Raw genomic sequence first — 13307 nt, 5'->3', positions numbered from 1 at the left:
GTCATGCCCCATAACCCCGCCACCCCACCAAGAGGAAAAGGAATCTCCTGACGGGACTTGAAGGTGGCCGCTCAAATTTTAGCAGGAGGAGCAAAATTTGAGGCTTAACTGCTCAATTTTTTGAGGAATTAACCATTTGGGGATCAGTTTGACTTAGCTCCTCATAATGATTTTTTCTAAAGGAGTTAAAAGTTTTTGAGGATTCTATTAAAGATGCACTAAAGATTGGGCAATGTATATGGATCCTTGTCTTGTGAGTTACTCCATTAATGTCCCTTTTTGAGTAGTACTCAGTTAGGACTAGACTGATTGAGTGCATCTGCATTCATCATTTGCTTCTTATTACACCCGTGACAGTTGACACTTTACCAGTTTGATTTGAGAGTAAAGAGAAAGGAGACCTACGCATGCCTCTAGAGCTAAGAACTTTATTCCACGTAGTATTTACGGAGGAGTGCAGACCAGGTGATTCCCCTGCACATCTTTACTTAGCATTATATAGTCCGTGTGCACAGTAGTTGTCGAACGGCTACTCGTTGGATGAAACAAAAGCGAGCAAAGAGAAGGAGCACCCGATTCAGCATGGGTGAAGAAGAGTAAAATGCATCATAAGTCCTACAACTATGCGAGGTGTGTCAATCTAGTCCTAAAACTTCAAAAATGCATAATTGGGTCCCAAATGTTTTCAAGGCGTACAACCCAGGTCCCAAACTCGCTGCAGCTGCGTTGACTGGCAGATGTGGCGCTTGGACCGTTGCCACCTGGACCCGTGGGACCAACCCAGTAACCGGCACAGCATACATTTGCAGCAAAGCCCTTGGAACGTGTTTCATCTCATTCTCACATCCCGCGGCTCTCTTCCACGCACAAAGCTCTGGAGAGGCGGCGACATGGAGGCGACCGGCGACGTGCGTGCTTGATGGCAGGCGACGAGAGGTGTAGAACCAAGAGAGTGGGAAAAGATTAATGCTGCTCCAGTTTTGCCATCACTGTATGAAAAACATGTTGGGAGGCCTAGCAACAAAACAAAGAAGAATCCTGTAGAGACTGATGAAGGCAAGTTGAGCCGGCATGGTGCAATTTCTCATTGCAGTATTTGCAGGTCAGTTGATCATAATAAAAGAACTTGCCCTAATAAAGGAGTACAAGGACAACAGCCTGAGGCAGTGCAAGGGGAGCAACCTGAGGTAGGGCAAGGTCATCGAGATGAGGCAGGGCAAGGGGAGCAAATGCAACAAGAGGAGGCAGTACAGGGACAAACCTCAATTCCTAGTCATATTGTAAAAAAGACCAAATTACCAGTGAAAAGAAAGATTGTTTCAACTGCTAAGGTAACAACTACTCCCTCCATCCGGAATTACTTGTCGCTTTATTACTTGTAGTGTGTAAGTTGCTAACTCACTCTCTAGAATTAATGTTATCGCTCTCGAATTGTAGACCACATCTTCTGCAAGTGCTGGTGGATTTGGTGTGACACAAGTCTATGATCAGAACATGTGTGTACTGGACATACTAATGCAATCTGTAAGTCCTTTTGAACTTTTGAACAACTCATGCAAACTCATTCCAAAACTGATCTACTATATGTTTGCACATTTAGTCACAACCATCCCAATCTTCCCAAGCACCAAGACCTCTTCCTGAAAATCATTTTCTTGCAAGCCAAAGAGATGATCTGCCAGTGACAAAACAAACCACAACAATAGTCCATGTAGCACCAAAGAAGAAGAAACGTAAGGAGAAGATCAAGGAGAAGGAGAATGTTCTTCCTAGGAAAAAGAAGTGGAAGTGAACATGCTGGACATAACTTGGTTTCATTTTGGACACAACTTAGTTTCATTTTGGACAGAGTTAGTTAGGGCCTTTTGAAAGTGGAGGCTTTATTTTGGCCTTATGTAATATGGTACTGCATCATGCAGAGTGCTACCCAGTACCACATTACATAGTTGCTTCATGTTATATGTTCCTGTAAGAGTACTCTACTATTTATGTAATGACACTACACTTATGTCTTTGTTAAGTTGCAACATCATTTCTCTATTTTGTCATTTGTCCAAACCATTTGTCCAGCAACAGATAAGATGAACTGATGAGAGAGAGAGAGAGAGAGAGAGAGATCTGAGTGGGGAAAGGACTGGCTGGAGAAGGCAACTACATAAATGGGGTCAATTGCAAAAGATCTCAACCGCCAGCGGCGGGAAATCTCCCGCCACACGCCCTGGGTCCAGGTGGCAACGGTCCAAGCGCCACGTCTGCCAGTCAACGCAGCTGCAGCGAGTTTGGGACCTGGGTTGTACGCCTTGAAAACATTTGAGACCCAATTCTGCACTTTTGAAGTTTTAGGACTAGATTGACACACCTCACATAGTTGTAGGACTTATGATGCATTTTACTCGGTGAAGAACAGGTGCACGTCCGGCCTTTATGGGTGTGTTTGGTAGTGTTGAGTATATGTTTTCTTAGGCAAACTCACAAAGCTTTTTATTAAAACGTCACGTTTACAGGGACGGAGGAAAAATCTCCTGGGTGGCCTAACCAAACATGGCGGCCGGTTCCGAGAGTTAAAGCATGCTTTGCTAGTTTGTGGGCCTCGGCATTCGAGGTTCTAAACTCCTGACTAAAAACACAAGAAATAAAATTTCTAGAGTGCTGCTTGATCACTTGCACAACAGCTCCATACGCCGACGATGTCCCTTTGTGTATAGCTTCAACAACTAGCTTGCAGTCCGATGCCACAGATATTTTCTGAATATAGAGATCATCTGCTAGAGCTAGAGCTTCTCTAATTGCCAGACTTTCCAACACTTCCGGCTCGTCGATGTTTCTGAAAACGACAGCAGACGCTCCCTGATAAACGCCTGAGGAGTCCCGTCAAATAGCTCCTACAGCACCGTACCCTCCCGCTCTGGGAATCGCCGCATCGACGTTAAGCTTGGCATGCTCCTCACATGGTGGCAGCCAGGTTGACGGTCTGGGCTGAGTCGCCGGACGTGTCCTGATGGCCGGTTTGAATATCAATTGTAAGTCACTTATGTAGCTCCTGATAAAGGAATGCGTGGAGAAAGGAGTCTGAAACACCCCTTCGTGTATCAGTTTCCGGCGAGCATGCCAAATTGCCCGGAGGGTGACAATCATAGTGGTGAACTCCTGCTGCGTCAATGACTCATTCATAGCAAACAGCCAGCCCTTGGCACTATCATCCATGTTCATGGAAATATGTTCGACTAGATCTGCACTTGCGAGGTTCCAAACACTTCTTGACATGGTGATATCTAACATGGAATGACACCAATTATCTTCAGCGCCACAAATAGCACACTCATGGGACTGAGCCATATTTCGATGGTGCAGGATGTCATTCGTTGGGAGAGAGTGTTGGGCAAGGCGCCATGTAAAAACCTTCAGCTTCGACGGCACTTGCATGCCCCAGATGGAAGACCACCCCCTGCGCTCACCAGTATTGCTGGACATGTCCTCTATACCCTCAAGCCATGCCTCTCTGCCGGTCTTTATACGAAATATCATGTTATAAGCCGACCGTACAGAGAACAAGCCCCTTGGGTCCTCGGCCCAGCCCAAAAATCATCAACTTGTGGTATGCATATTGGTATCTTGAGTATGGCCTCACCATCCACACGTACAAAAACTTGCCGCACCAAGTCCTCCTTCCATTTTGCTGTACTGTGATCGATCAGCTCGTGTACTGTCCGAGGAGGGGCTGCAACCAGCGAAGAAACATGCCTATAGAAGCCACCCCTTGGAATCCAATTCTGAGTCCCTATATGTGTTGATGAGCCATCTCCTATCCGGCGCATAATTCCTTACTTCATAATGTTCCTACCATCGATGATTGCTCGCCAAATTTGAGAGGGTCGGGACCCTAACTTTGCTTCGAGGATTGTTGTGTTGAGTATATGTGTTATGTGCATATTGTGTATTGGGCCCACCTCCTAGTTTCTTGTATAGTTGAGGTCTGTGGCCCACCTTTGTACATCATATGTATGTGCCTATGCACGAAGAGCAATACATCGTGCAATCACATTTTACATGGTATCAGTTTCCGGGTTCTGACCCTAGCCTTCCGCCGCCGCTGCCGCGCGTCTCCTCTGCGCCACCGCCGCCGCCGCTGCCACCTACCCGCCGCCGTTCGCGCGCCCTCCGCGCCAGCCGCCGCTTAGCCTTCCGCTGCCGCCGCCACCGTCTCCTCCGCGCCGCCGCCGCCACCCAGCCGCCGCCATTCGCGCGCTCTCCGCGCCGGCCGCCGCTCCCGCCTCTTCCTGTCGCGCGCTGTATCCCTCTGCAGCCGCCGCAGCCTCCCGATCCCAACCTGTCACTAGCGCTACCCGCAGCCTCCCGATCCCACGCTCGCCCGCCTGCCATCTATCCAATCCGGCGTCTCCTCTTGTTTGTATGTATTCCGGCGAGATTGATCGAAGCATGTACGTGCGTATAGCTAGCTAGTGCAAATCTAGCTTACGTGAAGGATCGATCCAGCTGCTTGCTGGTCGTACGTGACCACGTGTGCGTTCTGGCCGAAGTATCAATTGATCTAAGCGATCAGGTTGTGCACTTGTGCGTCTCTTCGTGCGTGCGATCTGCTGTGACCAAAAGTATCGGTTAGGGAGTTCGTCGAGAAAGTACTTCGGTGACTCCGTCTGGGCCAACGATGGCGTCCATCGGCCCGTCCATCGCCGCTTCTGCCATCCCGCTGACGGCGCCTTCTAGCGCGGCTCCGCCGCCGGCATCCTACGGCGCGGCCCCGCCACCGCCGACGCTCTCCGGCCAGTCCGTCATCACCCCGCCGCCGGCGCCGCCTCTGCCCGTCGACCCCTTGCTGTTGCGCGGGGTGTTTGACGCGCCCGCTCCCGCGTACGGGACTCCTACATACGTGGTTCCGCCCGTGTACGGGTCTCCCGGGTACTGGTGGGGGCCGTCAGTAGGCCAGCACTCGCAGCAGCCTGACGGCGCCCAGCACCTGCAGCATCTATCCGCGGGCCAGCAGGTTTTTCCGGTGGGCCATCCGGCCTACCCGGCTCCGCAGTCGCAGCCAGGGCTGCTACCCATACCGTATGGAGAGTACCCACCGCCGCAACCGAGCGGTGGCTACGGCCTCCCCATGGCGTCTCCGTCCCCCTCGCCGGCCCTGCCGTCGGTGCCCTGGGATCCGGTGCTCCTCCCTGCACTGCATGCCGCTCCTACGACGAATAACTATACTGGAGGAGGTGATTGGTACATGGACACCGGTGCTACGGCTCACATGTTTTCTCATCCTGATAACCTTGCCTCCTTCACTCATGTCTCCACCGACCGCCGCATCATTGTCGGCGACGGTTCCACAGTTCCTATCACACCATTGGGCACACTTCTTTCCTTCTAGTTCTACTCCATCATTTTTGTCTAACATACTTGTGTAACCTCATCTTATTAAGAATCGCATTTATGTCTGTTGCTTCACTCGTGAAAATCCTGTTACCGTTGAATTTGACGAGCTTGGTTTTTGTGTCAAAGACGCTCGAACCAAGATGGTACTTCACCGATGTGACAGCCCCGACGAGCTCTATCTGGTGCACTCGCCTTCATCCACCACCACCGCACCGGTTGCTCTCTCTGCTGGAGTCGATCTTTGGCACGCTCACTTGGGTCATCCCAACCCCGTCACAATGCGTCATATTCTTAGGAGTTTCAGTTTCAGTTGCAATAAGATCGAGGATCACACTTGTCATGCCTGTCGAGTCGGCAAACATGTTCGTCTGCCGTATAATAATGCCACCACCATTGCTTCTTTTCCTTTTCAGTTGATTCATATCAATGTGTGGGCTTCTCCGGTTCCCAGTAACTCGGGCTAATTATATTATCTAGTCATTCTTGATGATTATTCTCATTATGTGTGGACTTTTCCTTTGCGCAGAAAGTCGGATGCACTCTCTACCTTGACCGCTTTTTACTCCTATGTCCGCACACAGTTTGGGTGTCCCATCCTTGCGCTTCAGACGGGCAATGGAAAAGAGTTCGTCAACCTCGCTTTCCGCACCTTTTTGTCGCATCACGGTACAGTTTTCCGCCTCACATGCCCGTACACTTCATAGTAGAACGGTCGAGCCGAACGCGTCCTTCACACTCTGAATGACTGCGTTTGCACGCTCCTTTTTCATGCCAACGTCCCGCCTCGTTTCTGGCCGGTCGCACTCGCCACTACATCACTTCTTATTAACATTAGACCATGCCGCCCATGGTGGAACTACGCACCTCACCATCTTCTCTTTGGTACGCCCCCGTCTTATGACGACTTGCGTATTTTTGGGTGCCTTTGCTATCCCAGCACTGCCAACATTGCTTCTCACAAGCTTGCACCTCGATCTGTCGCTTGCATCTTCATCGGCTACCCCTCTAACTCCAAGGAATATCGGTGCTATGATCTTGTCTCCCACCGTGTGTTCACTTCCCGGCACGTTTACTTTGATGAGCATGTGTTTCCGTTTCACCACGTACCCCCGGCTGTTCCTCCGGCCACCAGTGACGCGGGCTCCTCGACGCCTCTCCCAGGGTGCTCGCGCGCCTCTCTTGGCCCGCCCCTAGCTTTGAGGCGCGCCCCCCGCATGTGGCGCCTCCTACAGCCGCGACGCTGGCGCCCCCGACTTTGGCGCCCGCGGCCCCCGCGGCCCCCCCGGTGCCCGCGGTCCCCGCGGCTCCCCCGGCGCCCCTGGCGCCCTCGGTGCCCCCGGCACCCCTGGTGCCCCCGGCCCCCTCGGCGCCCCCGGCCCCCTGGCGCCTGTGGCCGGTCTGGTCACCCGCGCCCGTACGGGCGTTTTTCGCCCGAGCTCGCGCTACGCCTCGGATGACTACGTCCATGCGGCGTCCACCTCTGAGTCGTCGCCTTTGACGTCCTCCGTCCGAGCCGCTCTTTGTGACCCGCTCTAGATGGCTGCGATGCAAGAGGAGTTTGATGCCCTGTTGCGCAACCGGACGTGGCAGCTTGTTCCCCGTCCCCGGCACGCCAACGTGATTACCGGGAAGTGGGTCTTTAAACACAAGCTCCGTCCTGATGGTACCCTTGATCGCTACAAAGCACGCTGGGTCGTTCGTGGCTTCCAACAACGTGCTGGCATTGACTTCACCGACACCTTCGCTCCGTTCGTCAAGCCTGGCACAATACGCACGGTTCTCCACCTTGCGGTCTCCCGTGCTTGGCCGGTGCACCAGATGGACGTCTCTAACGCCTTCCTCCATGGTCACCTCGAGGAGCACGTCTTTGATGCGTCTCCGTCGTATCTATAATTTTTGATTGTTCCATGCCAATATTCTACAACTTTCATATACTTTTGGCAACTTTTTATATTATTTTTGAACTAACATATTGATCCAGTGCCCAGTGCCAGTTCCCGTCTGTTGCATGTTTTATGTTTCGCAGTATATCCATATCAAACGGAATCCAAACGGGATAAAAACGGACGGAGCTTATTTCTGCAATATTTGGAAAATTCCGGAAGAAAAATCCACGCGAGACGGTGCCCGAGGTGGCCACGAGGCAGGGGGCGCGCCCCTGACCCTCGTGGGCCACCCGTAAGGTGGTTGATGCCCTCCTTCGGCCGCAAGAAAGCTAATTTTTGGCAAAAAATCACGGCGAAGGTTTCAGCCCAATCGGAGTTACGGATCTCCATATATATATATATATATATATATATATATATATATATATATATATATATATATATATATATATATATACGAAACGGTGAAAGGGCAGCAGAGGGAAACGCAGAAACAGAGATAGACAGAGAGACAGATCCAATCTTGGAGGGGCTCTCGCCCCTCCCACGCCATGGAGGCCAAGGACCAGAGGGGAAACCCTTCTCCCATCTAGGGAGGAGGTCAAGGAAGGAGAAGAAGAAGGGGCCTCTCTCCCCCTCTCTTCTGGTGGCGCCGGAACACCGTCGGGGCCATCATCATCACCGCCATGTTCACCAACAACTTCACAGCCATCATCACCAACTCTTCCCCCCTCTATGCAGCGGTGTAACCTCTCTCTTACCCGTTGTAATCTCTACTTAAACATGGTGCTCAACGCTATATATTATTTCCCAATGATGTATGGCTATCCTATGATGTTTGAGTAGATCCGTTTTGTCCTATGGGTTATTTGATGATCAAGATTGGTTTGAGTTGCATGTTTTATTATTGGTGCTATCCTATGGTGCTCTCCGTGTCGCGCAAGCGTGAGGGATTCCCGCTGTAGGGTTTGCAATATGTTCATGATTTTCTTATGGTGGGTGGCGTGAGTGACAGAAGCACAAACCCGAGTAAGTAGGTTGTTTGCGTATGGGATAAAGAGGACTTGATGCTTTAATGCTATGGTTGGGTTTTACCTTAATGATCTTTAGTAGTTGCGGATGCTTGCTAGAGTTCCAATCATAAGTGCATATGATCCAAGTAGAGAAAGTATGTTAGCTTATGCCTCTCCCTCAAATAAAATTGCAATAATGATTACCGGTCTAGTTATCGATTGCCTAGGGACAAATAACTTTCTCGTGACAACAAGCTCTTTACTAAAACTAATTTAGTTGTGTCTTTATCTAAACAGCCCCTAGCTTTTATTTACGCGCTCTTTATTTTCTTGCAAACCTATCCAAAAACACCTACAAAGTACTTCTAGTTTCATACTTGTTCTAGGAAAAGCGAACACTAAGCGTGCGTAGAGTCGTATCAGTGGCAGATAGGGCTTGAGAGAATATTTGTTCTACCTTTAGCTCCTCGTTGGGTTCGACACTCTTACTTATCGAAAGAGGCTACAATTATCCCCTATACTTGTGGGTTATCAAGACCTTTTTCTGGCGCCGTTGCCGGGGAGCAATAGCGTGGGGTGAATATTCTCGTGTGTGCTTGTTTGCTTTATCACTAAGTAATTTTTATTTGCTGTTCTTAGTTGTTTTTTATTTTTAGTTATGGGTCGGAAACGCAAAATACCAAAAAAATAGTTGTACCTACTGAACCAATTGTTGAAGAACCAATCAAAATCTATCACACTCCTGAAGCTTTTTACTTGGATCATCTTCGATCCCTATGTGCTCGTGCTGAAACCCCAACTAGCTTAGTTGAGGGAAAATCCTTAGATGAGCATGCTTGTCATGTGCGACACCGAATATCTGAAAAAGGGAAAATTCTATTGGGTCAAATTCATCGTTTGCAATGCTATGCTTGGAATTTATGTGAAATATATGATTTTACTTGTTGTTCTGAAAACCCTAAGAAACACCTTCCCTATCAATGTGAGTTTAGTGATAATGTAATCGTATCTTCGTATGCTAAGGGTGTTTATAGTTACTATAATGTTCAACAAATTGAAGAATTTGTTGCTTTTAAGGGTGCTTACGAAATTGCTTCTTTGATTGAAAAGTATGGTGCTACTCTTTACAAATCTGAAAATTTTGCCATACTTAAATATTGCTATGATAATTATGCTTCTAATGCCTATGTTGAACCATATATTGAGGACTACTCCGCTATCCCAGAAGAGGCTAATATTTTGCAGGAATCTATGGAAGAAGAAATTGACGAAACTGTGAGCTCATTGGATGAAAAAGATGAGGAGGAGAGCGAAGAACAAAAGGAGGAAGAGCGGATTAGCTACCCGTGCCCACCTTCTAATGAGAGTAACTCTTCAACTCATACATTGTTTAAATTCCCTTCGTGCTTACCGAAGGATGATTGCTATGATGATTGTTATGATCCCGTTGATTCTCTTGAAATATCCCTTTTTGATGATGCTTGCTATGCTTGTGGCCAAGATGCCAATATGAATGATGCTTATGGAGATGAACTTACTATAGTCCCTTATGTTAAACATGAAATTGTTGCTATTGCACCCACGCATGATAGTCCTATTATCTTTTTGAATTCTCCCAACTACACTATATCGGAGAAGTTTGCTTTTATTAAGGACTATATTGATGGGTTGCCTTTTACCGTTGCACATGATGATTTTGATGAATATAATATGCATGTGCTTACTGCTCCTACTTGCAATTATTATGAGAGAGGAACTATATCTCCACCTCTCTATGTTTCCAACACGATAAAATTGCAAGAAATTGCTTATACTATGCATTGGCCTTTACTATGTGTGCATGAATTGTTCTTTTATGACATGCCGATGCATAGGAAGAGAGTTAGACTTCATTGTTGCATGATATATGTTACTTTGTGCTCACTACTAAATTACAAATCATTGCTAATTAAAATTGGCTTTGATATACCTTAGGATCTGGGTGGATTCATTACTTGAGCACTATATGCCTAGCTTAATGGCTTTAAAGAAAGCGCTGCCAGGGAGACAACCCGGAAGTTTTAGAGAGTCATTTATTTCTGTTGAGTGCTTTCATATAGTTTAAAAACAACAAAAGTAAAGAGGGGAACCCAAAACTTTTTCAAAAAGAAAAGCGAAAGTGAGAAAGACAAGCATTGTTGAAGTGGGAGCTAGCCTTGAACTTTGTTCATGCTCACGGAAACTTTGTGAATCTTGATTACAGAAACTTTTCAACAAAAATAATTACCCCCTTGTACAATTCCATTGTATTATAAAAATAATGTGCCAAGGTTTGCCTTTAGGATGTTTACAATGCTTGTTGGTTTGTATGGTGCAGGACAGAAACTTTGGCTGTAGTGCGCGATTTTACATTTTTTTACTGGAACGTCAAATGATTCTGATTCTTTTTGCACTGTCTTTCTATACAAATTGCTTATTTTTCCTAATTTTGGCAGAATTTTTCAAGTATCATAAGTATCGTGAATGTTCAGATTATTACAGACTGTTCTGTTTTAGACAGATTCAGTTTTTGATGCATAGTTTGCTTGTTTTGATGAAACTATCAATTTATATCAATGGATTAAGCCATGAAAAAGCTATATTACAGTAGAAACAATGCAAAAACAAAATATGAATTGGTTTGCAACATTACTTAGAGTAGTGATTTGCTTTATTATACTAACGGATTTTACCGAGTTTTTTGTTGAAGTTTTGTTTGGATGAAGTGTTCGATGATCGAGAAGGTCTCGATGTGAGGAGAAGGAAGAGAGGCAAGAGCTCAAGCTTGGGGATGCCCAAGGCACCCCAAGTAAATATTCAAGGAGACTCAAGCATCTAAGCTTGGGGATGCCCCAGAAGGCATCCCCTCTTTCTTCAACAAGTATCGGTATGTTTTCGGATTCGTTTCGTTCATGCGATATGTGCAAATCTTGGAGCGTCTTTTGCTTTAGTTTTCACCTTTTCTTTTACGCACCATGCTGGTATGAGATGGTCCTTGGTTGATTTATAGAATGCTCTTTGCACTTCGCTTATATCTTTTGAGTATGGCTTTATAGAATGCTTCATGTGCTTCACTTATATCATTTGAAGTTTGGATTGCCTGTTTCTCTTCACATAGAAAACCGCCACTTGTAGAATGCTCTTTTGCTTCACTTATATCTGTTAGAGCGTGGGCATATATTTTGTAGAAAGAATTAAACTCTCTTGCTTCACTTATATTTATTTAGAGAGTTGACAGGAATTTGTCATTCACATGGTTAGTCATAAAATCCTACATAAAACTTGTAGATCACTGAATATGATATGTTTGATTCCTTGCAATAGTTTTGCGATATAAAGATGGTGATATTAGAGTCATGCTAGTAGGTAGTTGTGGATTGTAGAAATACTTCTGTTGAGGTTTGTGATTCCCGTAGCATGCACGTATGGTGAACCGTTATGTAACGAAGTTGGAGCATGAGGTATTTATTGATTGTCTTCCTTATGAGTGGCGGCCGGGGACGAGCGATGGTCTTTTCCTACCAATCTATCCCCCTAGGAGCATGCGCGTAGTACTTTGTTTCGATGACTAATAGATTTTTGTAATAAGTATGTGAGTTCTTTATGACTAATGTTGAGTCCATGGATTATACGCACTCTCACCCTTCCATCATTGCTAGCCTCTTCGGTACCGTGCAGTGCCCTTTCTCACCTCGAGAGTTGGTGCAAACTTTGCCAGTGCATGCAAACCCCGTGATACGATACGCTCTATCACACATAAGCCTCATTATATCTTCCTCAAAACAGCCACCATACCTACCTATCATGGCATTTTCATAGCCATTCCGAGATATATTCCCATGCAACTTCCATCATCATCATATACATGACTTGAGCATTTATTGTCATATTGCTTTGCATGATCGTAAGATAGCTAGCATGATGTTTTCATTGCACATCCTGGTACACCGCCGGAGGCATTCATATAGAGTCATATCTTTGTTCTAGTATCGAGTTGTAATATTGAGTTGTAAGTAAATAAAAGTGTGATGATCATCATTATTAGAGCATTGCCCCGGTGAGGAAAGGATGATGCAGACTATGGTTCCCCCACAAGTCGGGATGAGACTCCGGACGGAAAAAATTAAAAAAAAATTAAAAAAAGAAAGGCCAAAAAAAGAGAAGGCCCAAAAAACAAAAAAATGAGAGAAAAAGAGAGAAGGGGCAATGTTACTATCCTTTTACCACACTTGTGCTTCAAAGTAGCACCATGTTCTTCATATAGAGAGTCTCTTGAGCTATCACTTTCATATACTAGTGGGAATTTCATTATAGAACTTGGCTTGTATATTCCGACGATGGGCTTCCTCAAATGCCCTAGGTCTTCATGAGCAAGCAAGTTGGATGCACACCCACTTAGTTTCAGTTTGAGCTTTCTTACACTTATAGCTCTTAGTGCATCCGTTGCATGGCAATCCATACTCACTCACATTGATATCTATTGATGGGCATCTCCATAGCTCGTTGATACACCTAGTTGATGTGAGACTATCTTCTCCTTTTTTTGTCTTCTACACAACCTCCACCATCATATTCTATTCCACCTGTAGTGCTATGTCCATGGCTCACGCTCATGTATTGCGTGAAAGTTGAAAAGGTTTGAGAACGTCAAAAGTATGAAACAATTGCTTGGCTTGTCATTGGGGTTGTGCATGATGTGAATATTTTGTGTGAAGAAGATGGAGCATAGCCAGACTATATGATTTTGTAGGGATAACTTTCTTTGGCCTTGTTATTTTGAAAAGACATGATTGCTTTATTAGTAGGCTTGAAGTATTATTTCTTTTATGTCAAATGATAGACTATTGCTTTGAATCACTCGTGTCTTAATATTCATGCCATGATTAGACATATGATCAAGATTATGCTAGGTAGCATTCCACATCAAAAATTATCTTTTTTATCATTTACCTACTCGAGGACGAGCAGGAATTAAGCTTGGGGATGCTGATACGTCTTCGTCGTATCT

Source organism: Aegilops tauschii, chromosome 4 (assembly GCF_002575655.3).
Source record: "Aegilops tauschii subsp. strangulata cultivar AL8/78 chromosome 4, Aet v6.0, whole genome shotgun sequence".
Lineage (NCBI taxonomy): Eukaryota > Viridiplantae > Streptophyta > Magnoliopsida > Poales > Poaceae > Aegilops > Aegilops tauschii.
Note: the sequence above shows the minus strand (reverse complement) of the source record.